Source organism: Mus musculus, chromosome 18 (genome assembly GCF_000001635.26).
Source record: "Mus musculus strain C57BL/6J chromosome 18, GRCm38.p6 C57BL/6J".
In the NCBI taxonomy this organism is placed as follows: Eukaryota; Metazoa; Chordata; class Mammalia; order Rodentia; family Muridae; genus Mus; species Mus musculus.
The window spans coordinates 45,441,030-45,468,436 of NC_000084.6; the positions used below are offsets into that span (position 1 = coordinate 45,441,030).

General features: G+C 37.7%; 1 protein-coding gene and 1 long non-coding RNA gene across 7 annotated transcripts in view; one reads left to right on the forward strand and one right to left on the reverse strand.

Annotated features, from left to right (window-relative positions):
• Nucleotides 1–27,407, forward strand: part of Kcnn2 (potassium intermediate/small conductance calcium-activated channel, subfamily N, member 2) — a 417,138-nt gene that overhangs the window by 172,280 nt on the left and 217,451 nt on the right. The window lies entirely within an intron of this gene.
• Nucleotides 1–27,407, reverse strand: part of Gm31907 — an 80,029-nt gene that overhangs the window by 10,766 nt on the left and 41,856 nt on the right. For all 5 annotated transcript variants that reach the window (XR_877374.1, XR_877375.1, XR_877378.1 and 2 more), the window contains 2 exons: nt 24,155–24,532; nt 4,473–4,713 (listed from right to left, as the gene is read on the reverse strand). This is a non-coding gene — a long non-coding RNA (predicted gene, 31907). The remainder of the gene's footprint in view (nt 1–4,472; nt 4,714–24,154; nt 24,533–27,407) is intronic.

Consider the following 27,407-nt stretch of genomic DNA (forward strand, 5'->3'; position numbering starts at 1 on the left):
TAGAAGTTCTCTGGTAGAATTTTTGGGGCCCCTTAGATATACTACCATATCTTCTGCAAATAGTGATATTTTGACTCTTTCCATTACAATTTGTTTCACCTTGATCTCTTTTCTCCTTGTCTTATTGCATTAGCTAGAATTTCAATATTCAATACTCTATATTGAATAGGTAGGGAGAGAATGGGCATCCTTGTTTTGTCCCTAATTTTGGTATGATTGCTTCATGTTTTTATCCATTTAATTTAATATTGGCTGTTGGTTTGCTGTATATTGTTTTTATTATGCCCTGAATTCTTGATATCTCTAAGACTTTGAGTTTATTTATGTAGTGGATTATGTTGATAGATTTTCTTATATTGAACTATCCCTGCAACCCTGGGATAAAGCCTACTTGATCGTGGTGAATGATCATTTTGAAGGGTTCTTGGATTCAGTTTGCAAGATTTTTATTGAATATTTTTGCATTGATATTCATAAATGACATTGGTTTGAAGTTCTCTCCTTTTTGGGTCTTTGTGTAGTTTATGTATCAGAGTAACTATGGCTTTATAGTATGAATTAGGTAGTGTTCCTTCTGTTTCTAGCTTATGGAATAGGTTGAGGAGTATTGGTCTTAGGTCTTCTTTGACAGTTTGATAGAATTCTGCACTAAAAATATCTGGCCCTGAATTTTTTGGTTGGGAGGTTTTTAATGGTTTCTTCTATTTCATTCATTGTAATCTATATTTTCCACTTTTGTTTGGTATAGGCATTTGTAGTAGGATCAGATGATATTTTGAATTTCTTTAGTTTATGTTGTTTTGTCTCCCTTTTCATTTCTGATTTTGTTAATTGTGATACTGTCTCTGTGCCCCCTGGTTAGTCTGGCAACAGGTTTATCTATCTTGTTGATTTTCTCAAAGAACCAGTTCTTGGATTTGTTGATTCTTTTATAATTCTCCTTGTTTCGAATTGGCTGATTTCTACCATGAATTTGATTATTTTCTGCCATTTACTCCTCTTATGTGTGTTTGATTCTTTTTGTTCTAGAGCTTTCAGGAGTGCTATTAAGTTGGTAGTATAGGATTTCTCCAATTTCTTTACGGGGGCACTTAGTACTATGAATTTTCCTCTTAGCACTGCTTTCATTGTGTCCCATCTGTTTGGGTATGCTGTGTCTTCATATTGATTGAATTCTAAAAAGTCTTTAATTTTTTTCCTTTATTTATTCCCAAGCTGACCAAGCTATCATTGAGTAGAAAGTTGTTCACCTTCCATGAGTATGTGTGCTTTCTGTTGTTTTTGTTTTTATTAAAGTCTAGCCTTGGTCCATTGTGATCTGAAAGGGTGTATGGGGTTATTTTAATCTTCTTGCATTTGTTGAATTTTGTTTTGTGACTGCTTATATGGTCAGTTTTGGAGAAAGTACCATGAAATGTTCTGTATATATATGTTGAATTTGTTTGCTTCATAACTTCTGTCAGTTTCACTGTGTCTCTGTTTAGTTTCTGTTTTAATGACCTATCCATTGATGAAAGTGGAGTGTTGGAGTTTCGTACTATTATTATGTGGGGGGTCACAGTATATTTTGAGCTTTAGCAAAGTTTCTTTTGTGAATGTGGTTGCCCTTGTACTTGGGGCATAGATGTTCTGAATTGAGACTTTATGTTGGTTGATTTTTTTTTTTTCCTCTAATGAGTATTAAGTGTCCTTCCCAATCTCTTGATAACTTTTGGCTGAAATTCTCTTTTATTTCATTAGAATGGCTATTCCAGCTTGTTTCTTAGGATCATTTGCTTGGAAAAAATTTTCCAGCCTTTACTCTGAGGTAGTGTCAATCTTTGCCACTGAGGTGTCTTTCATGTCTGCAGCAAAGTGCTGGATTCTGCTTGCATAATCAATCTGTTAGCCTATGTCTTTTTATTGGGGATTTGAGTCCATTGATGTTGAGAGATATTAAAAACCAGTGATTGTTGATTCCTGTTATTTTTGCTCTTAAAGGTAATATTATGTGTATGTGATTCTCTTCTTTTGGATTTGTTGTGAGATGATTAATTTCTTGTGCTTTCTTGGGTGTAAATAACCTCCTTATTTTGGAGTTTTCCTTCTAGAATCCTGTGAAGGGCTGAATTGGTAGATAGACGTCATTTAAATTTGGTTTTCCTGTGGATTATCTTGGTTTCTCCATCTATGATGATGGAGAGTTTTGCTGGGTATAGAAGCCTGGGCTGGCATTTGTGCTCTTTTAGGGTCTACATCACATCTCTCCAGGATCTTCTGGCTTTTAGAGTCTGTTGAGAAGTCTGTTGTAATTCTGAAAAGTATGTCTTTATATATTACTTGGTTTTTTTTCACTTACTGCTTTTAATATTTTTATTTGTTCTGCACATTTAGTGTTCTGACTGGAGGATTTTCTTTTCTGTTCCACTTTATTTGGTGTTTTGTAGGCTTCTTGTATGTTTGTGGCCATCATTTTCTTTAGATTGGGGAAGGTGTTTTGTTTTGTTTTGTTTTGTTTTGTTTTGTTTTGTTTTAATGATTTTGTTGATGTTTCCTGGCCCTTTGAGCTGGGAATCTTCACTCTCCTTTATTTCTATCATTCTTTGATCTTTTCATTATGTCCTGAATTTCTTGGATGTTTTGGGTTAGGAGCTTTTTAAATGTTGTATTTTCTTTGACTATTGTGTCAATATCTTCAACCCCCCTAGATTCTCTCTTCTAGCTCTTGTACTCTGTTAGTGATGCACATCTGTAGTTTAGGTTTTCCATTTCCAGGGTTGCCTCCATTTCTGATTTCTGTATTTTTTCTACTTCCTTTTTTAGGTATTGGACAGCTTTGTTCAATTCCTTCACCTATTTGATTGTGTTTTCCTGTATTTCTTTCTTTCTTTTTTTAAAGATGTATTTATTTTATGTATGTGAGCATACTGTAGCTGTCTTTATACACACCAGAAGAGGGCATCAGATTCCGTTACAGATGGTTGCGAGCCAACATGTGTTTGCTGGGAATTGAACTCAGGAAGAGTTCCTCTGGACTAGCACTCAGTGCTCTTAACCTCTGAGCCATCTCTCCAATCCTTTCCTGTATTTCTTTAAGGGATTTATTTGTTTCCTCTTTAAGGGCTTCTACCTATTTGCTTGAGTTTTCCTCTATTTCTTTTAGTGAGTTATTTATGTCCTCCTTAAAGACATCTATTATCTTAATGAAATGGGATTTTTTTAGGTCAGCATCATACTTTTCAGGTATGTTAGGGTATTCAGGGCTTCCTGTGATGGGAGAACTGAGTTCTGATGGTGCTGACTTGCATTAGGTTCTGTTTATTATGTTTTTGTGTTTGCCTCTCACCATCTGGTTTTCTCTGGTGTTAACTGGCTTGAGTGTCTCTGTCTGGGGCCTGCCTCCTTGGAGGCAAGTAGAACTCTGTGACCTGGCTTAAAGCAGGCCTCCTGAGAGGCAGGCAGTGCTGTTTTGTTTGGGAGAGAGGAGACTCCTGTGTCCCTAGTTAAAAGAGGCAGCCTGTGTCCCTGGTTAGTCTAGGACTCTTGTGTCCCTGCTTACAGCAGATCTCCTGTGAGACAGGCAGGCTGTGGAATTTGGGGGGAGGAGCAGGCATGCCAATTAGACCTCTGTGGAGGTGCAGACATGAAGAAATATGACGGTTGCACAGAGGGGAGGGGTCCTGTGTCCACTGGGTTCCATTTGGGTCCCAGCTAGGGTGGTTATTTGGGCAGAGGTCTCCTCTGTGTCCCTGCTTTTAGTAGATCTCCTGAGAGACCTGTAGGCTGTGGGGTGGGGAGAGGGGCAGACAGGCGGATGTGCCCTGTGGAAGATACAAACCTGAAGGGAGATGGGTTTGTGTGTGGAGCTGGGGGGTTCCCATGTACACTGGACTCTGTGGGGGTCCCAGGCTAGATGGTTATTCTGAGGGGGCATCTCATCTGTGTCTATGGTTATAGCAGATTTCCTAGGAGTCCTGCACACTGTGGGGTGGGGAGAGGAGCAGACATGCAGATCTGCTCCAGCAGAGGTGCAGACCAGAAGCATATCTCAATGAGCTTTGAGAAAGCTAATGAGAGATTTTGTCACATGGGAAAAATTCTACTTCATATAAAATAAATTCTTGTGAAGTAGATGACAATCATAGGCAATACACTTATAGAACAAAGAACAATGAAAGGTGGAGAAGAAATACATAGTCAAGGTAGAATGTTAAGTATTAATTACATTGGTTTCGTAATAAATTTGGCTATATCCTGTCAGCCAATGTAAAAAAAAAAAAAAAGGCATACTTTTTCTAATCTTATTTAGAGAACAGAGAAAGATATCATACTTATTTACAGAGAATAAAGCATATCATTGAAATTAAACTCAAACAATTTCTTATAATGTTGATTATTGCCTTAAGAAGACAGATTTATATTGCCCAATATAATTTTCCTGACTCACTTTGATTATATTGATAATAATATAAAAATTTATTTGTTCACACCACCTTATAGATTGCACTATTCACCATGGGTTGAGATAGTGTCCAGTAACCATTCAGGGGACAGTTCAGTCTGGAGCCATCTGAAAAGGAGCATTCACTTAAGACGTGATGCCAAAACAGCAGGTGAAGGCCAAAGCAGTCCTAGAAAAAACTGCAATGCCAGGTGACCCAGACACAGGATGTCACATGCCTTGTCACACGCCTTTCAGAGTTAAGTTGGTAGAGACTTCTCAGAAGCTTGGTTCTATAGAAATAAAGTTGTGCATTAAATAAAATGCAGAGAAAGTGCAGACAATCAAAATCTAGGTAGCAAGGCATTCTGTTCCGATGATTTCTAAGCAAGAAGAGCCTTTTCTTATAAGAAGACATTGTGCAATCTTTAATGGATATCATCCTTTGATGTAAAATATAGTACCTTGAACATTCATTCATGACTTCCAAAAGGAACTTTTCCCTGATGAAGTGATGATATTGAAATTAGAAATGAGTTAGAGCTAGATTAAATATAAAACCTAAAACAATAATTTCCTCCTCCTCCTCCCATCCCTCCTCTTCCTCCTCTTCCTCCCATCCCTCCTCTTCTTATTCTAACCTTGAAAAGACCTGAAGGATTTTAATTTGTTTTTCACCAAGAAATATGCAATGTAGATTTCCTATAAAAATGTAATCAATTTTAATATATTGAGGATACACAAGTAAGAAAAGGTATGAAATGTAGTGTCCCATCTTCAATATTACAGGAATGGCTTAGTGACTTGGTAAATTTTATACCATGTCCTCTCCTGTGGGCTTTTACCATAGCTCATTCAGTGTCATCGAGATTACCTGTGCCTGTTGTTTCATTTGCTGTAGTAGTTCTTTAGAATCTATTGATTACAAGTTTTAATACTTTGTAGATATCAAAATCCTAGAGTACTCAATTCCCTTATATACAATACCCTATAAACATATTCCTTTATATTTTAAATTGTTTTGAAATCATTTAAATTACCTTACTCAATGTGGATGCTACGTACCCAGTTGTAGTACAGTATTATATAGGCTTAGATTTTTTTGAAAACCTGCTTTTACTAAGGGTTTTCAAACACTTCAACTCCCCTTCTAGCCCATCTTCCAAATATAGGGAAGAAAAGATGGTAAATAGGACAAGGGGATGTGAACCTCTTTAGAGATAGTTCTTTGGGGGCATTTCCAATCTCTGTTGTCAGGATTCCAGCAGTACAGTTCAGTAGTGTCTGAATACAAAACACGAATCACTAGTGGTGGAATGATCTATCAGAAACCACCAGGTCTCTGCCAAATCAACACAAGTCAGGGGAGCAACCAGGACCATCCAAGGATGTCTAGAGAAGTTCTGTACCATGACTCTCAATGATGCTAAGATCAGCAAAGACATGGAACCAAAGAAATGTTTCAAAACTAACAATGCAAGGACCCCATCCCTGCCCCTTGAGTCCTATTTATACACTCTCCAAACATCACATGTCCTCCCATGGGTCTTGCCTCAGCAAAACAGCATGAGAGTCTGTATTGGTAGAATACCAATAAGTCTGCGTCATCACCTGTCATACCCGGAAATTTCCACTTCAGGATAATTCTAGGACAGTGATGAGAAAAAGTCCCTATGTGTTCAGTGCAAACATTTTGCCTGGGATTCTGATGTGAGTATGTAGAGCTTCTAAGCTATGGCTATCCAGGTAATTTATACACAACTAAAAAGATTCCTACTAACATAATTTCTTTCTTTTAAAAAAAATTATAACCACTTTCTCTTATCTTCTCTATAACAATGACCTCCTCTATGCCTTTTCTTTTTCCTTTCCTTTATTTGATATCACTTCTCCTCTATGTTCCCATCTCTGCCATCTTGCCTTATCATGTTCATCTACTATTTCCACACTCTTCTTCTAAGTTTTAGTTTATTTTGAGAATTTCCCTTCAATATATTTTGATCATATTCTTCCTCTCTCCTAACTCCTTCTCCTTTTCTTTTCACTTCCTACTCATCCAACTTCATAATCTCTCTCTCTCTCTCTCTCTCTCTCTCTCTCTCCTGCAAACAAACAGTTCAACTTCCCAGCACATTTTACAGTAGTTTTGTGGAAAACAAGGTGGTGAAGCACTTCTGATATCTGAAAAGGTGGACATCAAATCAAAATTGGTCAAAATAGATAATAGTGACAAAGACTACTACAGAATAATAATTTGTTCTAATAAAGAAAATAATTCATCAAGAGGAAATTATATTGGTAAATATATGTGCACCAAAATGTCATAAAACAAAAATTAATGGGCATAAAAATTCAGATAGATACCGATATGATAACAAACGATTTTAACTTCAGATTCTTCAGAGAAAAATCAGCAATTATACATTATAGCTAAACTATACCATAGAACAAATGTACTTACACATGTCTATAGAGTATCCCTTCCAAAAAATACAGACTACATAGTTTTCTGAGCAGGCCCTAGAAACTGGTCTGAAAAGACCATATTCTGGGTTACCAATGAAATATTTCCACATACCAATATATATCAATAATTTATTGAAAATTTTCAGGTCATAGTGTAGTAAATCTAAGCTTTATAGACAAAGAACCTGGGAAACCACAGAAATGCATGGAGACTGCATGATATGTTCTGTGATAAATGGGTGAATCAGAAAACTAGGGAGGAAACTGAGAATAGAGCTAAGGCACGTCTCAGAGCAAAGTTTATAGCTATGTGCTTGCATTAGAGAACCATAATGGTGAACCGCCAGGTCTCATAAAAGAAGGACAATCCAAACCCAAAAGCTGTAGGGTGAAAAAAAAAGATCAGAACAAAAATTAATGAAATAGCAACTAAAAAATCAATATATAAAATCAAACAGCTTGTTATTTGCAAACAAGTAAGTAGAAGTGATACAAGCCAAAAACAACCAAAGAAATGAGAGATGAATCAAACCAATAAAATAAAACTGAAAGGAGTTTACAACAATTTCCAATAAATTCCAAGAAGTCATTAGAAAATTCTTTAAAATGTATATTCAAAATACAAACTGGAAAATCTAAAAGAAATGTGTAACTTCTCAGAGGTATATGAGAAAAATTAAATTCATAGTTAGTTTTCTCTTGCTATGCTAAGAAAGTGACTAAGACAATGTATAAAATGAAGACTTTAATCTGTGAATCATGGTTCCAGAGAGTTAGAAATCATGAACTTCCTGACAGGGAGCATGGCAGCAGGCAGGCAGGTATGATGCTGAAGCAAGAGCTTAGAGCTGCCATTTTGATCTGCAAGTTGGAGTCAGAAGGAGCTAACTAGACATGGCACAGGCTTTTGAAACCTCAAAGCTGGCATCCAGTGTTGTATCTCTTCCAATGAAGCTACCCCTGTTAATTCTTTCAAAACAGCTCCTCCAAGTATTCAAGTATATGAGCCTATGCAGACCATTATTCCAAACATCACATAAATCAAGCATAAAAGACAACTTGAACAGGCCCTTAGCAATCAACAGCATAAAATAGTAATGGAAAGTGTCCAGACAATGAAAATCTCAGGACTAAACAAATCTGTGGCTGAATTCTACAAAACTTCAAGAAGCATTATCACCAGTGTGCTCCATGTGCTGGTCTGTAAGATTGAAAGTGCAAAAACACAACAAAGCAGTACTCAGATATCATGACTAGATAGGGACACAACAGCAAAATAAATTCATGGACCAGTTGCTCCCAGGAACACAGATGCCACAATTCTTGCAGAGAAAGTGCAAGAACACAGTGAAGAGATAGTGCACTAGGACCAAGGAGTGTTATCCCAAGGATGCAAGGTTTGTCCAAAGTTTAAAAATTAGTCGCTGAACAGCACATAAGTAGTCTTAAAGAGAGAAGTCACATGGTCATTTCAAATCATTTCAGAAAAGGCCTGTATGTAACAAAGCTCAACATTCCTTTATAGTAAAAGCCCTGAAAATTATTACTGATTAAAAGGAAAAAACCAAAATATAAGAAAGAATATATATGAATAAGGATAGATATCAGTATATATCAACATATATAAGAATATAAATGTACTTCATAAACCTATAATATTATATTAAGTGGGAAAAACTGAGAGCATTTTTTCTAAAATCAAGAAAGAAATAAGGATAACTTCACTCTTATTCAGTATCCTTTCAGTTATAATTAGTGTAATAAGACAAGAATGAGCAGTAAAAGGGATACAAGTAGGAAAGGAAAATGTCAAATCCCAATTGACACACAGTATAACTTCTTGGAACTGGTAAACACTTTTATTATATAACAGTAACCATATACAAAATTAGCATAGAACATACAACTACGATTTTAAACACCAAAAATGAACTTATGGAGATGAACTTACTGAGAAAGAAATCTTGGAAAATTCCCATTTACAGTACTTTAAAAAACAATACCTGGGGGGGGGGGGGAACTTTACAGAGGAGGTAAAGAACCTCTACTGTGAAAACCTGCCCCATGACCATTGATTGGCAGAATTGATATTGTGAAAATGGTCATGTAGCTGAAAGCCATGACATTTTTATCAAAAAAAATCCCATCAAAATATCAATTGTTTATAGAACTATAATTTAAAGTGATCTGAAGTAGAAGGCCCAATGGCTGGAGGCATCACCATACCTGATCTCAAACACGTTTAGTAACAAAAATGGCATGATGCATACAGTAAAGCAATGGGATGTTAAAGAGGACCCAGAAAAACTAATACATAGTGACAGATACCTTTTTTTTTTTCAAAGATATTCAAAGAATACCATTGATACAAGACAACCTCTTCAAGAAATGCTTCTGAGAAAACTGCATTTCCATATATAACAGAATAAAACTAGACTCATGCTGCTTACCCTATGCAAAGATCACTTCAGCATTGATCAAAGATCTTAACTGAAATTACTAGAGGAAAAAAAAACACAAGTAAAACACTGATATTTATTAATAGGCAAGGACTTTCTGCAAAGAACTCTGATAGCAGAATAAACCATCCCTGACTTTGACAAATTGGGTTATATGAAATTGAAAAACACAGTAAGCAAAACAATTACTAAAGAACATGCTAAGGAAGACAGACTCTTTGTCAACTGAATATATTCCTGGAGAAAAATTTTTAAATGGAGAAGTGAAGAGGCATCCACTTACCTCATATGGGAAAGTAACAACAGCCCAAAGAAAAACTAAGTGAACTGAAGAGCTCATAGCAGTAACTTACTATGGGTGGAGCTTAATTAAAGAAGTGTTAAGCCTCAAAGGCTGCCTCACCATGGATAAAAAGAGCAAAACCTCATAGAGCTTCCTAAACAACTAAGTGGCAGCTCCATAAGTCAGTCTTTTTCAGGAAGTGAGACTACTCAGAGATTTGCCTCGCTCCAGCCATGGTTGATTGTTTCTATAACTTTGGGGATGTGCCTTGTAAATCTTGTTAGTTTCACATTCTGGGACTTCTGAGATTTCTTTGCTTCCTAGGGCTCAGGAACCTCCCTCATCCTTCCAGTAGAGAAGGATTTAGTTTGAAGGAAATTGCATATCAGATAGAGAATTAATGTATTAATATTTAGAACACTTAATATGTTCTAGAATTATTTATTATATATTACATGTTACTGAAAATTGAACAAGATAAAAATTTGAATCACACAATCAAATAACAGACTAAAGAAAGATAACGAGATAAAATCTTTGAGGAAAATAACCTATGCAAATACTATGGAAATAAGTATATAGATTTCTCTAGAAACTACAAATAATCTTGCATATGATTTGATATGACTGGATATGTAAACAGGACCCAACGTTTTGCTGCACACAGGAAAACCACTGTTGTGTCCGGCCAGCAGACCACAACCTGGGTTCTAGCCTGGAAATGCATTTTGGAAACCTGGAAGAGAAGAGGGGCTAGGTGGTGAGAGAAAGAAATGTAGCCAAGACAGTCATTCTGATCAAAGCTCAAATTTTACTGTTGCGACACTAGTTATGAAGGAAGGGGGAGGGGACCCGATTCCCGCCGAATAATCTCAGGTCCAGAAGAAAGGTGAGCACGTGTGTGGCTCCAAACAGCAAAGCAGCAGGTTCCAGCAGTGGGCGTGGCAGAACGAATGAGCAGGAAGCTCCACCCCTGAGCAAGCAGGTTTCAGGCTGGGGGAGGGGAGACTACAAACCACCTCAGTGACAAAGATAGATGCTACCTCAGAGTAAAAGGCTGGAAAACAAATTTCCAAGCAAATGGTGTCAAGAAACAAGTTGGTGTAGCCATTCTAATATCGAATCATATAGACTTTCAACCTAGTTATCAAAAAAGATAAGCAGGGACACTTCATGCACATCAAATGTAAAATCTACCAGGATGAACTCTCAATTCTGAACATCTATGCTCCAAATGCAAGGGCATCCACATTCATAAAAGAAACTGTGCTAAGGCTCATAGCACACATTGCACCTCACAAAATAATAGTGCGAGACTTCAACACCCGACTCTCATGAATGGACAGATCATGGAAACAGAAACTAAACAGAGACACAATGAAACTAACAGAAGTTATAAAACAAATGGATTTAACAGATATCTATACAACTTTTTATCCTAAAACAAAAGGATATACCTTCTTCTCAGCATTTCATGGTACCTTCTCCAATATTGACCATATACTCGGTTACAAAACAGGCTTCAACAGATACAGAAATATTGAAATAATCCCATGTATACTATCAGATCACCATGGACTAAGGCTGATCTTCAATACCAGCATAAATAATAGAAAGCCCACATACACATGGAAGTTGAACAACACACTACTCAATGATAACATGGTCAAGGAAGAAATTAAGAAAGAAATTAAAGACTTTTTAGAGTTTAATGAAAATGAAGCTATAACATACCCAAACTCAGGACACAATGAAAGCCGTCCTAGGAGGAAAACTCATAGCTCTGAGTGCCTCCAATAAGAAACTGGAGAGAGCATATACTAGCAGCTTGAAAGTACAACTGAAAGCTCTAGAACAAAAAGAAGCAAATAGACCCAAGAGGAGTAGAAGGCAGGAAATAATCAAACTCATGGCTGAAATCAACCAAGTAGAAACAAGAAGGTCTATACAAAGAATCAATCAAACCAGGAGCTGGTTCTTTGAGAAAATCAACAAAATAAGTAAACCCTTAGCCAGACTAACTGGAGGGCACAGAGACAGTATCCAAATCAACAAAATCAGAAATGAAAAGGGAGACATAACAACAGAAACTGAGGAAATCCAAAAAAAATCATCAGATCCTACTACAAAAGCCTATACTCAACAAAAGTGGAAAACCTGGACGAAATGGACCATTTTCTAGACAGATACCAGGTACCAAAGTTAAATCAGGATTAGATTAATGATCTAAACAGTCCCATATCCCCTAAAAAAATAGAAGGAGTCGTTAATAGTCTCCCAACCAAAAAGAGCCCAGGACCAGATGGGTTTAGTACAGATTTCTATCAGACCTTCAAAGAAGATATAATACCAATACTCTTCAAACTATTCCATAAAATAGAAACAGAAGAAACACTACCTAACTCGTTCTATAAAGACACAATTACTCTTATACCTAAACCACATAAAGATCCAACAAAAAAAGAGAACTACACACCAATTTCCCTTATGAATATCGATGCAAAAACACTCAATAAAATTCTCACAAACTGAATTCAAGAACACATCAAAACAATCATCCATCATGATCAAGTAGGCTTCATCCTAGGGATGCAGGAATGGCTTAATATATGGAACATCAATGTAATCCACTATATAAACAAACTCAAAGACAAAAACATCATGATCATCTCATTAGATGCTGAGAAAGCATTTGACAAAATTGAACACCCGTTCATGGTAAAAGTCTTGGAAAGATCAGGAACTCAAGACCCATATATAAACATAGTAAAAGTAGTATACAGCAAACCAGCTGCCAACATCAAACTAAATGGAGACAAACTTGAAGCAATCCCACTAAAATCAGGGACTAGACAAGGCTATCCACTCTCTCCCTTCCTGTTCAATATAATAGTTGAAGTCCTAGTCAGAGCAATTAGACAACAAAAGGAGGTCAAATTGAAAAGGAAGAAGCCAAAATATCAGTATTTGCAGACGACATGATAGTATTCTTAAGTGAACCCAAAAATTCCACCAGAGAACTCCTAAATCTGATAAACAACTTCAACAAAGTGGCTGGATATAAAATGAACTCAAACAAATCAGTGGTTTTCCTCTACTCAATGGATAAACAGGCTGAGAAAGAAATTAGAGAAGCAACACCTGTCATAGTAGTCACAAGTAATATAAAATACCTTAGTGTGACTCGAACTAAGCAAGTGAAAGATTTGTATGACAAGAACTTCAAGTCTCTGAAGAAAGAAATCGAAGATCTCAGAAGATGGAAAGATCTCAATGCTCATGGACTGGTGGGATTAACAGAGTAAAAATGGCCATCCTGCTGAAAGTATTCTACAGATTCAATGCAATCCCCATCAAAATTCCAAATCAATTCTTCACAGAGTTAGAAAGAGCAATTTCCAAATTCATCTAGAATAACAAAAAACCCAGGATAGTGAAAAGTATTCTCAACAATAAGAGAACTTCTGGGGGATTCACCATCCCTGATCTCAAGCTGTATTACAGAGAAATTTTAATAAAAACTTCATGGTATTGGTACAGTGACAGGTAGGGAGATGAATGGAATAGATTTAAAGATCCAGAAATGAACCCACACACCTATGGTCACTTGATATTTGACAAAGGAGCTAAAACCATCCAGTGGAAAAAAGACAGCATTTTCAACAAATTGTGCTAGTTCCACTGGCGGGCAGCATGTAGAAGAATGGAAAATGATCCATTCTTATCTCCTAGTACAAAGTTAAAGTCCAAATGGATCAAGGATCTTCACGTAAAACTAGATACACCGAACTAATAGAAAAGAAAGTAGAGAAAAGCCTCGAACGCATGGGCACAGGGGAAAAATTCCTGAACAGCTTATGCTCTAAGATCAAAAAATGACAAATGGGACCTCATAAAATTGCAAAGCTTCTGTAGGGCAAAGGACACTGTCAATAGACAAAGCACAACAAACAGATGGGGAAAGGATCTTTACCAGTCCTATATCCTGTAGAGTGCTAATATCTAATATATACAAAGAACTCAAGAAGTTAGATTCCAGCGAATCAAATAACCCTATTAAAAATGAGTACAGAGCTAAACAAAGAATTCTCAACAAAGGAATATGAAATGGCTGAGAAGCAACTAAAGAAATGTTCAACATTCTTAGTCACCAGTGAAATGCAAATCAAAACAACCCTGAGATTCCACCTCACAGCAGTCAGAATGGCTAAAATCAAAAACTCAGGTGACAGCAGATGCTGGCAAGGATGTGGAGAGAGAGGAACACTCCTCCATTGTTGGTGGGATTGCAAGCTTTTACAACCACTCTACAAATCAGTTTGGCGGTTCCTCAGAAAATTAGACATAGTACTACCTGTGGACCCAGCTATACCACTCCTTGGAATATAGCCAGAATATGCTCCAACATGTAATAAGGACACATCCACCACTCTGTTCATAGCAGCCTTATTTATAATAGCCAGAACCTGGAAAGAACCCAGATGTCCACCAACAGAGGAATCGATATAGAAATTGTACATTTACACAATGAAGTACTACTCAGCTATTAAAAATGATGAATCCATGAAGTTCTTAGGCAAATGGATTGAACTAGAAAATATAATCCTGAGTGAGGTAATCCAATCACAAAAGAACACACATGCTATGCACTCACTGATAAGTGGCTATTAGCCTAGAAGTTCGGAATACCCAAGATACAATTCACAGACCATATGAAGCTCAAGAAGAAGGAAGACCACAGTGTGAATACTTCAATCCTTCTTAGAAGGGGAAACAGAATATCCATTGGAGGAAATACAGAGACCAAGTTTGGGCAAAAACTGAAGGAAAGGCCATCCAGTGACTGTTCCACCTGGGGATCCATCCCATATATAGTTAGAAACCCAGACACTTTTGTGGATGCCAATAAGTGCTTACTGACAGGAGCCTGATACAGCTCTCTCCTGAGAGGCTTTGCCAGTGCCAGTGCCTTACAGAAGTGATGCTCACAGCCATCCATTGGAATGAGCACATGATTCACCATGGAGGAGCTTGAGAAAGGACACAGGAGCTGAAGGGGTTTACAGCCCCTTAGGAAGAACAACAATATCAGCCAACCAGTACCCCCAGAGCTCCCAGGGACTAAACCACAAACCAAAGGGTACACATGGAGGGACCCATGTTTCCAGCCACATATGTAGCATAGGATGGCCTTGTGGGACAGCAATGAGAGGAGACGCCCTTGGTCTTGTGAAAGCTTCAAGCCCCTGTGTATGGGAATGCCAGGACAGGGAAGCACGAGTGCATGGGCTAGTGAGTAAGAGCAGGGGGCAATGCAATAGGGGGGATTTCAGAGGAAAAATGAGGAAAAGGGATAAAATTTGCAATGTATATAAAGAAAATATCTAAAAATTGAAAATCATTATAGTCAGTGTACTGACTAGTTTTGTGTCAACTTGACACAGCTGGAGTTATCACAGAAAAAGGAGCTTCAGTTGAGGAAATGCCTCCATGAGATCCAACTGTAAGACATTTTCTCAATTAGTGATCAAGGGGGAAAGGCCCCTTGTGTGTGGGACCATCTCTGGGCTGGTAGTGTTGGGTTCTATAAGAGAGCACGCTGAGAAAGCCAGGGGAAGCAAGCCAGTAAAGAACATCCTTCAATGGCTACTGCATCAGCTCCTGCTTCCTGACCTGTTTGGGTTCCAGTCTTGACTTCCCTGGTGATAAACAGCAGTATGGAATTGTAAGCTGAGTAAACCCTTTCCTCCCCAACTTGCTTCTTGGTCATGATGTTTGTGCAGGAATAGAAACCCTGACTAAGGCAAATTGGTACCAGCATAGTGGGGTATTTCTGTGACAACCTGACCATGTTTTGGGGAGGACTGTGGAAGGACTTTGGAACTTTGGGCTTGAAGATCCATTTGTTGTTAAGAGTTCTGTCAGATGTTTTGTAGGAGCTTGGAAGATAATGTTGAGAACAGTGCAGAAGATGGAGGTCTGGCTTGTGAAATTTCAGAGGGAAAATTAAAGACTCTTTTCAGGGCCATTGCTAGTTTGATTGTGAAGATTCTGTGGTTCTGGTTAGCTGGGGCTGAAGAATCAGCTGTGATTAACAAGATACCAGAACTACTAAAGTGAAACTTTTGCATTACTCGGACTATTGGTGCTGGTTAGCTGGAGCTAAGAAATTAGCAGTGATTAAGAAGAGACAGAGAAAGTATCCAAGGAGCTAAAGAGATCTGCAACCCTATCGGAGGAACAACATTATGAACTAACCAGTACCCCAGAGCTCTTGACTCTAGCTGCATATGTATCAAAAGATGACCTAGTCGGCCATCACTGGAAAGAGAGGCCCATTGGTCAGGCAAACGTTATATGCCCCAGTACAGGGGAATGCCAGGGCCAAAAAATGGGAATGGGTGGGTAGGGGAGTGGGGGGGGGAGTGGGGGGGACTTTTTGGATAGCATTGGAAATGTAATTGAAGAAAATACATAATAAAAGAAAAAAGAAAAAAATAAAAGAAGAAGAGACCAGCATCATTGTTTTGACATCCTCTGGGAAGTGTTCTTTTGAAAGCACAGAGGCTGTGCTCCAGAGATAGCCAACGTTGTTCCTTGTGCTGTGGCTGGACTTGGTAATGTATAAGAGTCACCCAGGTGGTACTGATTTTGAAGGCATGAAGGGATCACGCAGAGCATCTGAGGCTCCACATTGTGAGAGGCCATGGAAGGCCATTGGTGAAGGTGCAGCCTCAGTTGCAATTGATGGCCCAGAACTGAAGGGTTCATGCAGTGTTTTGGAGATGCTAGTACCATGAGATGACCACCAAGAGCAGCAGCAGCAGTGGAGTACAAGGATCTGGAGCTACAAAGGGCATGGCTGGAGAAGTGACCCAAGCCCTTGGAGGAGCCCAGAAGATCGTGAGTTGGATCCCAGACATTGGATGGTTGAAGACTGATTTTTGCTTTTGAATGTGACTGTGCCCTGATATGTTCCCTCTTGAAGGAAGAAACTATTTTAGTGGAGCCCACAGTTAAGAGACTTTTAATTGTAAAAAGACTTTGGATTTTAAGAGATGGATATTTTAAAGAGATTGAAAATTTAAGAACAAGTAAAGACTGTGGGACGTTTAAAGTTATTTAGACCTTGGGGATGAATAAGAATGTAAGGGTTGAGGCTTACTAGTGATGTGTTTGTGTATCAAGTTGACAAGGAGTCAATTGTACTGGCTAGTTTTGTGTCAACTTGACACAGCTGGAGTTATCACAGAAAAAGGAGCTTCAGTTGAGGAAATGCCTCCATGAGATCCAACTGTAAGGCATTTTCTCAATTAGTGATCAAGGGGGAAAAGCACCTTGTGGGTTGGACCATCTCTGGGCTGGTAGTCTTGGGTTCTATAAGAGAGCAGGCTGAGCAAGCCAGGGGAAGCAAGCCAGTAAAGAACATCCTTCCATGGCCTCTGCAACAGTTCCTGCTTCCTGACTTGTCTGAGTTCCAGTCCTGACTTCCTTGGTGATAAACAGCTGTATAGAATTGTAAGCTGAGTAAACCCTTTCCTCCCCAACTTGCTTCTTGGTCATGATATTTGTGCAGAAATAGAAACCCTGACTAAGACAGTCAGTAAAATAAACTAGATACAGAAGAACAAATGTCATTATTTGCTTTTATGTGTATAATAGGCAAATATATATAGTTATATATTTATATTTCTCCATATAAATATATACATGTACACTTACATAGAATAATCTTTGTGTCATGAAATTAAAGAGTAGATTGGGAGATTGGAGGGAGAGATCTTAAGTGGGGGGAAGAAGACAGGAGAATAATGTCATTTCTCTTAAATACGGAAAGTAATCTGAGGGCCAACAATGTAGGTGTGAAGTTAGAACAACCTATAATGACAATAGTGTTTTAGAATATCATGATTAAATCCATTACTTTATATGTTAGCCTGATAAATACTTTTTACATTATATAAAAAGGATGCTACTCCTAGTTTAAGAGAATTGAAGCAACCAAGCCTATGAGACCTTGAATCTCTGCTTTCTTCCTATTATACCAGTGGTTCTCAACTTTCCTAATGCTATGCTCCTTTTAATACATTTCTTCATGGGTGACCCAACCATGAAATTATTTCATTGCTATTTCATAACTATAATTTTCTGTTATTAATCATAATGTAGATATCTAATATGAAGGATATCTTATATGTGACCCCTGTGAAAGGGGCATTCGACCACCAAAGAGGTCATGACCCACAGATTAAGAATTCTTGTTCTTATTCGTTTTAGATTAATTAAGGGTGCCCGTCCATTTTACTGAGGAGCAGAAAAAGCTCTTGCCTAGTGTTGAGCTAATTTTTAAAGTTCTGTGAATCCAGAGCTGTAGAAATGAAAGCCTGCTGCATTTGCTTTTATGTGTCAGAACACAATTATAGGCATTTCAAGCACTGGGATGGAAATGTCAGCTGATAATATGAAAAGGTAGAGTGCACAGGGCATGTCTCAGTGAGTTTGATGAAAATGGCATACAGGAGACAGCTAGTAATTGGGTTTTATCAATGGTATAATGAAGTCTATGGCCCCTGAAGAAATGCAGGTAAGAGTCTGTGAAATATTCCATGCCTCTGTGTATTTTACACCACACCAAGAATCACACTATTCTGACTATTATCTAGTCTTATGTCTGAATTTGGTACTACATGAAAAAAGTTTAATATTTTTGTCCAGATACCTAGAAACCATTCACTGCCCATTTATGGTGTTGAGTATATGGTCAGTTCCTATTGTAGTAATTAAACCAGTTAATACATTTTAGGGACACATTGAAGGCAGTTGGTGCACAAAATGCTCATATAGTTCATGGACAAGATACTTTTTAAACATTACTCTAGAACTGAATGACTTTCTTAAAAATTGTGATGTCTATATTCTCCAGATAATTGAAAGGACCTATAAATAACAGTTGTCCTCTAGCTTCTCAAAGTCTTTCTTCAGTACTTTCTATAGTGCCATTTACTATGATAGCTAGTCACCTTTGGCCATTTTCATTGTATGATTAATTTTTCTAAGTGGTTGATGTAGGCTAATGGAAAATCATCCACTTTTTGAAAGATTTTTTTTTGTGTCTTCTTTTTTTTCCGAAGCGATGTGAGCAATGCTAAAAAGATTATTGACAGTAGGTCAAAGACACTGCATCCATGTCTACCTCATTGGGGTTATGAACTGAAGCAATGGTTACTCACAAGCAACTGCATCACCAAATAGCTGACAGCAGCATATGTGAGCTGCATTCTCAGAATTACCTACACAACCTGTAGGGCACTCTAGGAGTCTTCTCCCACTTCCAACAATTGACCTTGTACATCTTGGGACTTTCTTGTGAGTTTCATCCTGTTTAGTTTTGTGAGCTTCCTGAGATTTGTGAGCTTTCCTCCCTCCATGAAAGGATGTTTCATTGAGGATGGAATGGCTACACAATACTCAGAGGTTTACTAAATAGAGCTTGGAGTTATTTTAGCTATGTTATTTATGAGAATATAGTACCTGAAGTGACAGTGAAGGAATACCTACCATGCAGAGTTTTTCTAAGCTTTCAAGAAAATATAAAAAATGATACTTGGTGATGCAAGATTAAATAAATGTTAATCATTATAATTATTGATGGTAATTCTTTAACTGCAGAACAAACTAATTCATCTAGTCTTTTCTTTTATAATATTCAGTAAATTCGTAATATTAAAAACTTCAGTAGATGTGTTAAAGATCACCATTTCTCTCATATTTTTATATTTTATATTAAAATTATCATTATTATTATTATGTGTGGGGGGGGGTGGGGGGGTGATGCGTGTGTGCTCTTTGTGAAGGTATGCACACATGACTGGAGTATGAACAGAGGCCAGAAGAGGGTGTCAGATTCCCTGTAGGAAGTGTTACAGGCAGTCATAAGCAGCCTGGAGATAGAAATGGACTTTGGGTCCTCTGGAAGAGCAATACTGGCTCTTAGCAACTGAGCTCTGTCTCCAGCACCTCCCCTATTTTGTATTTTCTCACAATTTTACTATGTTTAACCATTTCCTTTGTTTTTCCTCCCAGAAAGTATAAATTTCTTTTGACATTTTTATTATATGTAATTAAAGAGAGGATATTATAAAATTGTTGTGCTTTTAACCATTTTTATCTTCTTACATATTAAAATACCTCTAATAGTATTTATCTCATTGACGCTTATTGCTTGTAAGTTGGCTTATCATAGGCAAACAGCATAAAAATAAGACAATACAATATAGTAGTTCAGTAGAATGTAAGAAAATGGGTATCTTTACTATTCTATATAAAGAGAAAGAAGCTACAGCTTGTAAGGAAGGAAATGCCTGCTACATCCCACAGAGTAAGAGAGTTGTCTCAGTATTTATTGCCTCACTGTTTTCTTTCTAAGTCTCAAATATTATCATATGAGAGTCACTAATGATGACGAGGAAAGGTTATAGAGAACTGAAATTTTACCTTTTCATATTATTTGAAGATCTTAATTGAGGATTTAATTATTCTTCTTTTTAAAATTTATTACCTATGCAATGCAACTCCCAGTTTCCCCATTTTCCTCCCCTCTTCTCCATTTCCCTTCAAAAAAGGACAGGCCTCCTACTCACTTATAAGTGGACATAAGCTGCAAAGTAAAAAATAGTTATGCTACAATTCACAGACCAAGAGAATCTAAGTAACAAGGAGGGCTCAGTGGGGGACTAATGAATCTCCCTATAGGGAGAAAGGTGAAATAGAATAGGACTTGTTCTCACTGAGCATCTGTCTCATGTAGCTCAGACATACTTTGAACTCTTTACACACTCAAAGTTGACTTTGAATACATGATCCTTTCACCTCTAAGTCCCCTGAGGTAATTGCAGGCATGTCTCACCACACTGAACCTATCCTATGATTTTTTTGATTATCAAAAAACAGAAATAAATGTTAAAAATCAAGCATTTATACACAATAAGCTTCCTAAGATGGGGCCACTAAACATACATAGAGCCAGAACAAACATATTTTGGAAATTTTGATGGTTTCATGGTGTGATTAGAAAGAAAGGGAGGAATAAAGAAAGAGGAACACAGAGGAAGAGAGAGAGAGAAAGAGAGAGAGAGAGAGAGAGAGAGAGAGAGAGAGAGAGAGAGAGAACGTGACATGCGAGAACATGCGAGAATGCCTACTACACAGGAGAAATAGAGGTGATGTCCTGTGCTGTCAGCATGGCTGACATTTCCCTGACCCATCCCATCTCTTCAACAGGCAGCTTCTCTGTCACTCACATCTCTTCTGAAAGCACTGCCTTCCCCTTGGCTGAATAGAAAATCTTTCACCCCAAAGAGCTCTGCTTCTGTCTGGGTGTCAACCTTCACGAATAGCCTTTCTGTACATTGACAGAAGTCGACATAGGGCTTTTAAAAATTCTTTTGCTCATAAAGGAAAGGAATTTGTTTTCTCTCAACCAAATCCAAGGATAGTCTTACATTCCATGCCCCATGCTGAGGCAAAGGACCTCAATAATTGCCTTGGGCTTTTAATTCCTCAATAAGAAAATAGGTAAGTCCAAGGATTCCCAAGATATAAGATACAATTTGCTAAACACATGAAACTCAAGAAAAATGAAGACTGAAGTGTGGACACTATGCCCCTCCTTAGAAGTGGGAACAAAACACCCATGGAAGGAGTTACAGAGACAAAGTTTGGAGCTGAGACGAAAGGATGGACCATGTAGAGACTGCCATATCCAGGGATCCACCCCATAATCAGCATCCAAACGCTGACACCATTGCATACACTAGCAAGATTTTATCGAAAGGACCCAGATGTAGCTGTCTCCTGTGAGACTATGCCGGGGCCTAGCAAACACAGAAGTGGATGATCACAGTCAGCTAATGGATGGATCACAGGGCTCCCAATGGAGGAGCTACAGAAAGTACCCAAGGAACTAAAGGGATCTGCAACCCTATAGGTGGAACAACATTATGAACTAACCAGTACCCCGGAGCTCTTGACTCTAGCTGCATATGTATCAAAAGATGGCCTAGTCGGCCATCACTGGAAAGAGAGGCCCATTGGACATGCAAACTTTATATGCCCCAGTACAGGGGAACGCCAGGGCCAAAAAGGGGGAGTGGGTGGGTAGGGGAGTGGGAGTGGGTGGGTATGGGGGATTTTTGGTATAGCATTGGAAATGTAAATGAGCTAAATACCTAATAAAAATGGGAAAAAAAGATTTAAACCTATGCAAAAAAAAAAGAAAAGAAAAGAAAATAGGTAACATTTGTAAATCCAGAGGAGAGAAGCTTACCCCGTGGGAACGCATGGCAGATATAAGAGAAGCTGTGAGGAGAAAGACTAACTGCTCAGGCACACAGCAGAAGCAGAGGGAGACAAACCAGGACTGCCAAGTTAAAGGTCCCAGAAATAAATGCTGACAACGCTACCTTATTTTATCCTCATTTGTTGGGAATGCTTAGAAATGATGCTTTAAAAAGAAGAAATCTGTTTTAATTTTTAACTTTTCCATCATAACCGTTCCATTTCTACTTTGTTTTGTGCAATTGACATTCAATATACAGATCATGACAACTTAACAATTATTTTTAATAAAAATTTTCATTGTTGTATAAAGCTGTTGAAATGTTTGTTAAAAAGTTATCAAGTACTTATTTTGCAACTAATTAATGTCTTTTTGCATTATGCTTTAAGGACCTTTATTTAATCAATAATTTTGTGCCATGTATATTTCATCAATATGGTCATTTATAAAGGGTTCAGTAATAGAAACTTGACGGGGCCTAGCAAACACAGAAGTGGATGCTCACAGTCAGCTAATGGATGGATCATAGGGCTCCCAATGGAGGAGCTAGAGAAAGTAGCCAAGGAGCTAAAGGGATCTGCAACCCTATAGGTGGAACAACATTATGAACTAACCAGTACCCCGGAGCTCTTGACTCTAGCTGCATATATATCAAAAGATGGCCTAGTCGGCCATCACTGGGAAGAGAGGCCCATTGGACTTGCAAACTTTATATGCCCCAGTACAGGGGAACACCAGGGCCAAAAAGGGGGAGTGGGTGGGCAGGGGAGTGGGGGTGGGTGGATATGGGGGACTTTTGGTATAGCATTGGAAATGTAAATGAGTTAAATACCTAATAAAAAAATGGAAAAAAAAATAGAAACTTGATAGCTAAAATATTTTTACTGAATAAGCTTATAATCCTTTTATTTAGAGACTCGATGACAAAAATATGCTATGTTATGCTGTTAGTTTTTAAACATATTTCTGGAAAGCAATTAAATCATGAAATCTATTATAGTATTTTGCTATAGATTATTTAAGTGAGGGCCAATCTCAATATAAAACATAGAAAGATAGAGAATACCAGCTTCTTTCTGCTCTTTATATTTTTAAATAAGTAAGTGTATTATAAGAGACCTTTAAATGTTTGCACATGAATGGAATTTTTTTTTCAAAGAGCATTACCTTCATCCTCTGTAGGTACAGACTTATGTATGGCTCATGAGATTATAGGGAACAGCTTTAAGCTTATCTAAAATGAAAAATGGTTTTCATTTCTTTAAAAGTGGTATCAGACAGATGCACTTAGACTACACCCCAATATGTATTCCAATCTCTTCTCTAAACCCTGATTCATAGAGCCATGTGGCAGAACCGAAGTGATGTCTGTGTGTAAGTTAGTGCTCTCAAAGACGTTATTACAGTACATATTTTTTTTTTAAAAAAAGAGCAATCCTGAAACATGTAAGGTTTTTTTTAGCTTATAAGTGTATTCTATATTTAATATAACATGTAGACTTAGCCTTTCATGAAAACAGCTTTTCACTCCCCTTTAAGAATATCACCTACATATATCCTTATACCCCTTTATCTTCTAAAATGAACTTTAAAAATAATTTAAGTGAAATCTGTTCATTTGACTGGTGAAAGATGATTGACAGTGTTTGCAATTAGCTCTATAAAGTGGTCTTATAGTTATATTGACTAGCATACACTGACTACCCTGTAACTATAAAGAAGCTTGGCTTTAAAAGAAAAAATGAAGTAATCTGATAAGTTAATGTGGTTGAATTTCTGTTAATTTAAGAAAAGTTCACAATTATTCTCTCACTTAAAAAAGTTGTTTGTGTTTAAGCACACCGTATAAAATGGCAGAACTGTATAATAGAGAAAAGTTTTTAAATTTACCCTGACTCTTTTTAATTGGAAAGATGATAGTTGGGGTGGAGTATAGCGTTGAAGAGAAAGATCTACTGGAGAAGTGTTAAAGAATGGTGGCATTAAGGGCCCTTCTGCGAAGACAGGGTCTAAAAAGGAAGTAGCTAAAGCCAGGCAACATGTGGGGATGCCAAAAGATAGCTCCCAAATTCAGGTAACAGAGCTGTGCTCCTCCGAGGATCATAACAAAGCTAAATAATTAAACTGGGGTATAGTTATAGTCAGTTCTAAATATTGCTTCGGATTATATCTTCATTTTGTGGACTTACTGTGTTTCACGTTAGCACATACATTATTTCTTTAACATAACCCCAAGATGGACGAAGAGTCTTTGATATTCGTTAGGTTTTGGGACTGCACAGAAATAACAGAAATATTCTAATTCACCTGTAGGAGGAGGAAGATGAAGAGGGGAGCGGAGGGGAGGAGGAAGGGAGGAGGAGAAGGAGGAGGAGGAGGAGGAGAAATAAATGGTGGTGAGAACAGGAAAATGGAGTGACTTTGATGAGAATAATCATATGAATACTGCTCATAGATTTCATATGTCAACAGCCTGAAGTGTGAGTTTTCTTTCTTATTGTGGACTACTCAGAATAAGCTATTTCCTGAGTCTTCTGGGTTCCAGAAAAGTTGATATACTTCTGCAACTGTGAAAGAAAAGAAAAAAAAATAGTTCATGCTGGTGACCTGGGTCCAGGATAATGATCAGACAAGAGTTTTGTATTTGTCTTTGCTAGTAGGGTGATCAGGTAAGAGCTCTGTATTTGTCTTCTCAGTAGGATGATTACTACTCTATATAAAGCTTCCCCCAGACTCCCACATCTCAGTGTGAAAGACTCCCACCTCTCTGCTTTTGGAAGACATTGTAACATGTCCACCACTCTCGGCTTTGCTATTGCTACTTATTTTCTATTAATTCAGGCTCTTTGTGGCAGCCTAAGTGCCCTTTTAAAACATGTAGCCACTAACCATATTACATTTCTCCAATTTCATTCTATTGTCCTGAAATCTGAACTCTAGACTTCTACCTTTTACACTGTCTTCTTTAGTTCTGACCTCCAATGTACACCCACCCACATTTACACAGTCACTCCAGGGACCCATGATTGTTCGTCCCACTGTCTTTCTACCCCTTATTCACCATGGTGTACATCCCCAACTTAGAAACTTTGAAGTAGCTAGCCTTTCAGCCTGGAGCCCTCTTTCCTGAATTTTTCCTATATTGATTTTTTTCCTTTCTTCTTTCATCACGTAAATGTCAATTTAAATGTCATCTCTCCTCTAAGTGACATATGCTTCTCCAATTTAATACTAGTCTTAATCAACTCAACCTGTATACATTTTTAGAGAATGTTTTACACCCAGATTCTTTATTTATTATTTTCTTATTTCTCATTCACCTTAAAATATAATAACATGAATCCAGAGTTTCCAACTAGTTCTCTGGCTAGTTTAGTTGTGAAATTTAACCAACTATTTAAAACTAGAAGAGAACAGACATCCTATGACTAGTGAATGGAGAAGAATTGTCAGAATAAATGGAAGATGTGTATTGAGGGATATTATATACAATCACTACGTCTATACAGATGCTCAATGTCCACTAAACAGAAAAGAGGCCTTTTATTTAATTATTCAATTAATGTTTATCATTCACTGTGTATCAGTCATTATGAAAAATACATGGGCTACAGACAGGAAAAAAGAAAAAAGAAAAAAAATCAACCGCTTGTCTGTAAGGATTGTATCAAGTATATAGGAGAAATCCTATGTGGAAAAAAATAGTGCAGTACAATCATGTGTCACAACTATACTTCAGAATAGTATGCACAGGAATTGCCTTCTTAAATTAGACTGAAAAAGGGGGCGGGATATTGGAAAGATCAGTTGGTTGCAGAGCAGAGAAACTTGGATATGTAAGAAAGGGATGTAAAGATAGCATGGTTTGTTCTGAGAACTGGCAAGGGCTTGCCACATGGCCTAAGTTAATTGTGAGGTTGTAGCAGGGAGACCACACAATGAGAGATGAAAAAGTCTGGGAGAGGTACAGGAAGCAGATCAGGTATAACCTGGTATGAGCTATAAAGACCTTCACTGTTGTCCTGAAGACAAATGATAACTGTTGAACACTAATAAGATATTCATTCTGGAGTGATGGCCCACATAGAGCAGGAGAATAGTTGCAAGAAGTTGGTATTGGACATAGCTTAAAGTGTTTTTAACATGCTAGGAAGGATGAAAGAGGCATAAATTTGGGGCATCTCAAGGCCAGGAGGAAACAAATTAATTTTGAAGGCTGTAAATCAGTGTTCTGTTGGCTGCCATCTAGGCAATTCAATACTTGTGCAGAAGCTTAGAAGGAAAAAAAGAAAAGCTACTCAAATGCGCCTTTATTCTTTCCTCTCCCATCATACATGTGATTCACCAGAAAGTCTTTTCAGATCTACCTCAAACACTGTCAAAATTGTATCCCTTTATGCTATCTTAAATTCTATTGCTCCACTCCAAGATAGCACAGTTTTTTTTCAAAGCTTCTGTAGCCCCCATGTGGCTCATTCACCCTGCAGTCACCCATCCATTCATTGCTCAGCCCTTGAAGAGATGTCTTCAAAAATTAAATCAGTGCACTTTAGTTCTCTGCTTAAAATTAAATCTCAGTGTCTTTCTCTAACCTTCAGAACAGAATCTTGGCTCCCTTTTTTACTTAATATTTGTTCTATTACTCAGCCTACTGACTGTATGCCATTTTCCTTCTCTAGAATGTTCTTCTCCAGATCATATTTTTATTCCTCTTAGTTGAGCCTGAAACATGCAGCTAATCAGTATGTGCAGTTATTTGTATGTACATATATCTATGATAGAAACCTATCTTTAAAAGATCTTGGGTGGTGGAGTGGGAGTGGGTGGGTGGTTAGGTGTGCACCCCTGTGGAGGCAGGGGGAGAGGCATGGAAAGCAGGGAGGTTGGAGCAGAAACCCAGAAGGAGTATAACATTTGAAATGTAAATAAAGGAAATAACCAATAAAAAATATCTTTGACAATATACAATGTGAATATTTTGTCCTTCTGATACATCCAAGCACAAAACATAGAATATAAATGTACATTTTTAGAATGAGTTCATAAATGGGAGAAGAGGAAATACCCCATCTAGGAGTCCTTGCTTCCCTTTCCCAAAAAGCAAGGTATTTTCCTGAGATGTCTTTCTCTTGTTTCATTTCTCTTCATCTTATATCCAGACATCACACCTTATAGCTAAGCACTCCAGTAGTGCATGTAGGTTATATTTGCAAGTAAAAAACTGTTGGCCCTCCAATCCTGTATTTATATATTTGCATGGAGCAAAACAGGCCAGGGATCTTCTTTGAGTCTTATCAGGTGAGATTGGAGAACATAAGGAAGGGAGAAAATGAGATTGCTGAAGTTCAAGGCTACATAGCATAACCACTGCTGTGCCCTGGGCATTTGCTGGCATTTTTTTCTTATGGTTATATTATCTGTGCTATATTGTTAAATATGTCA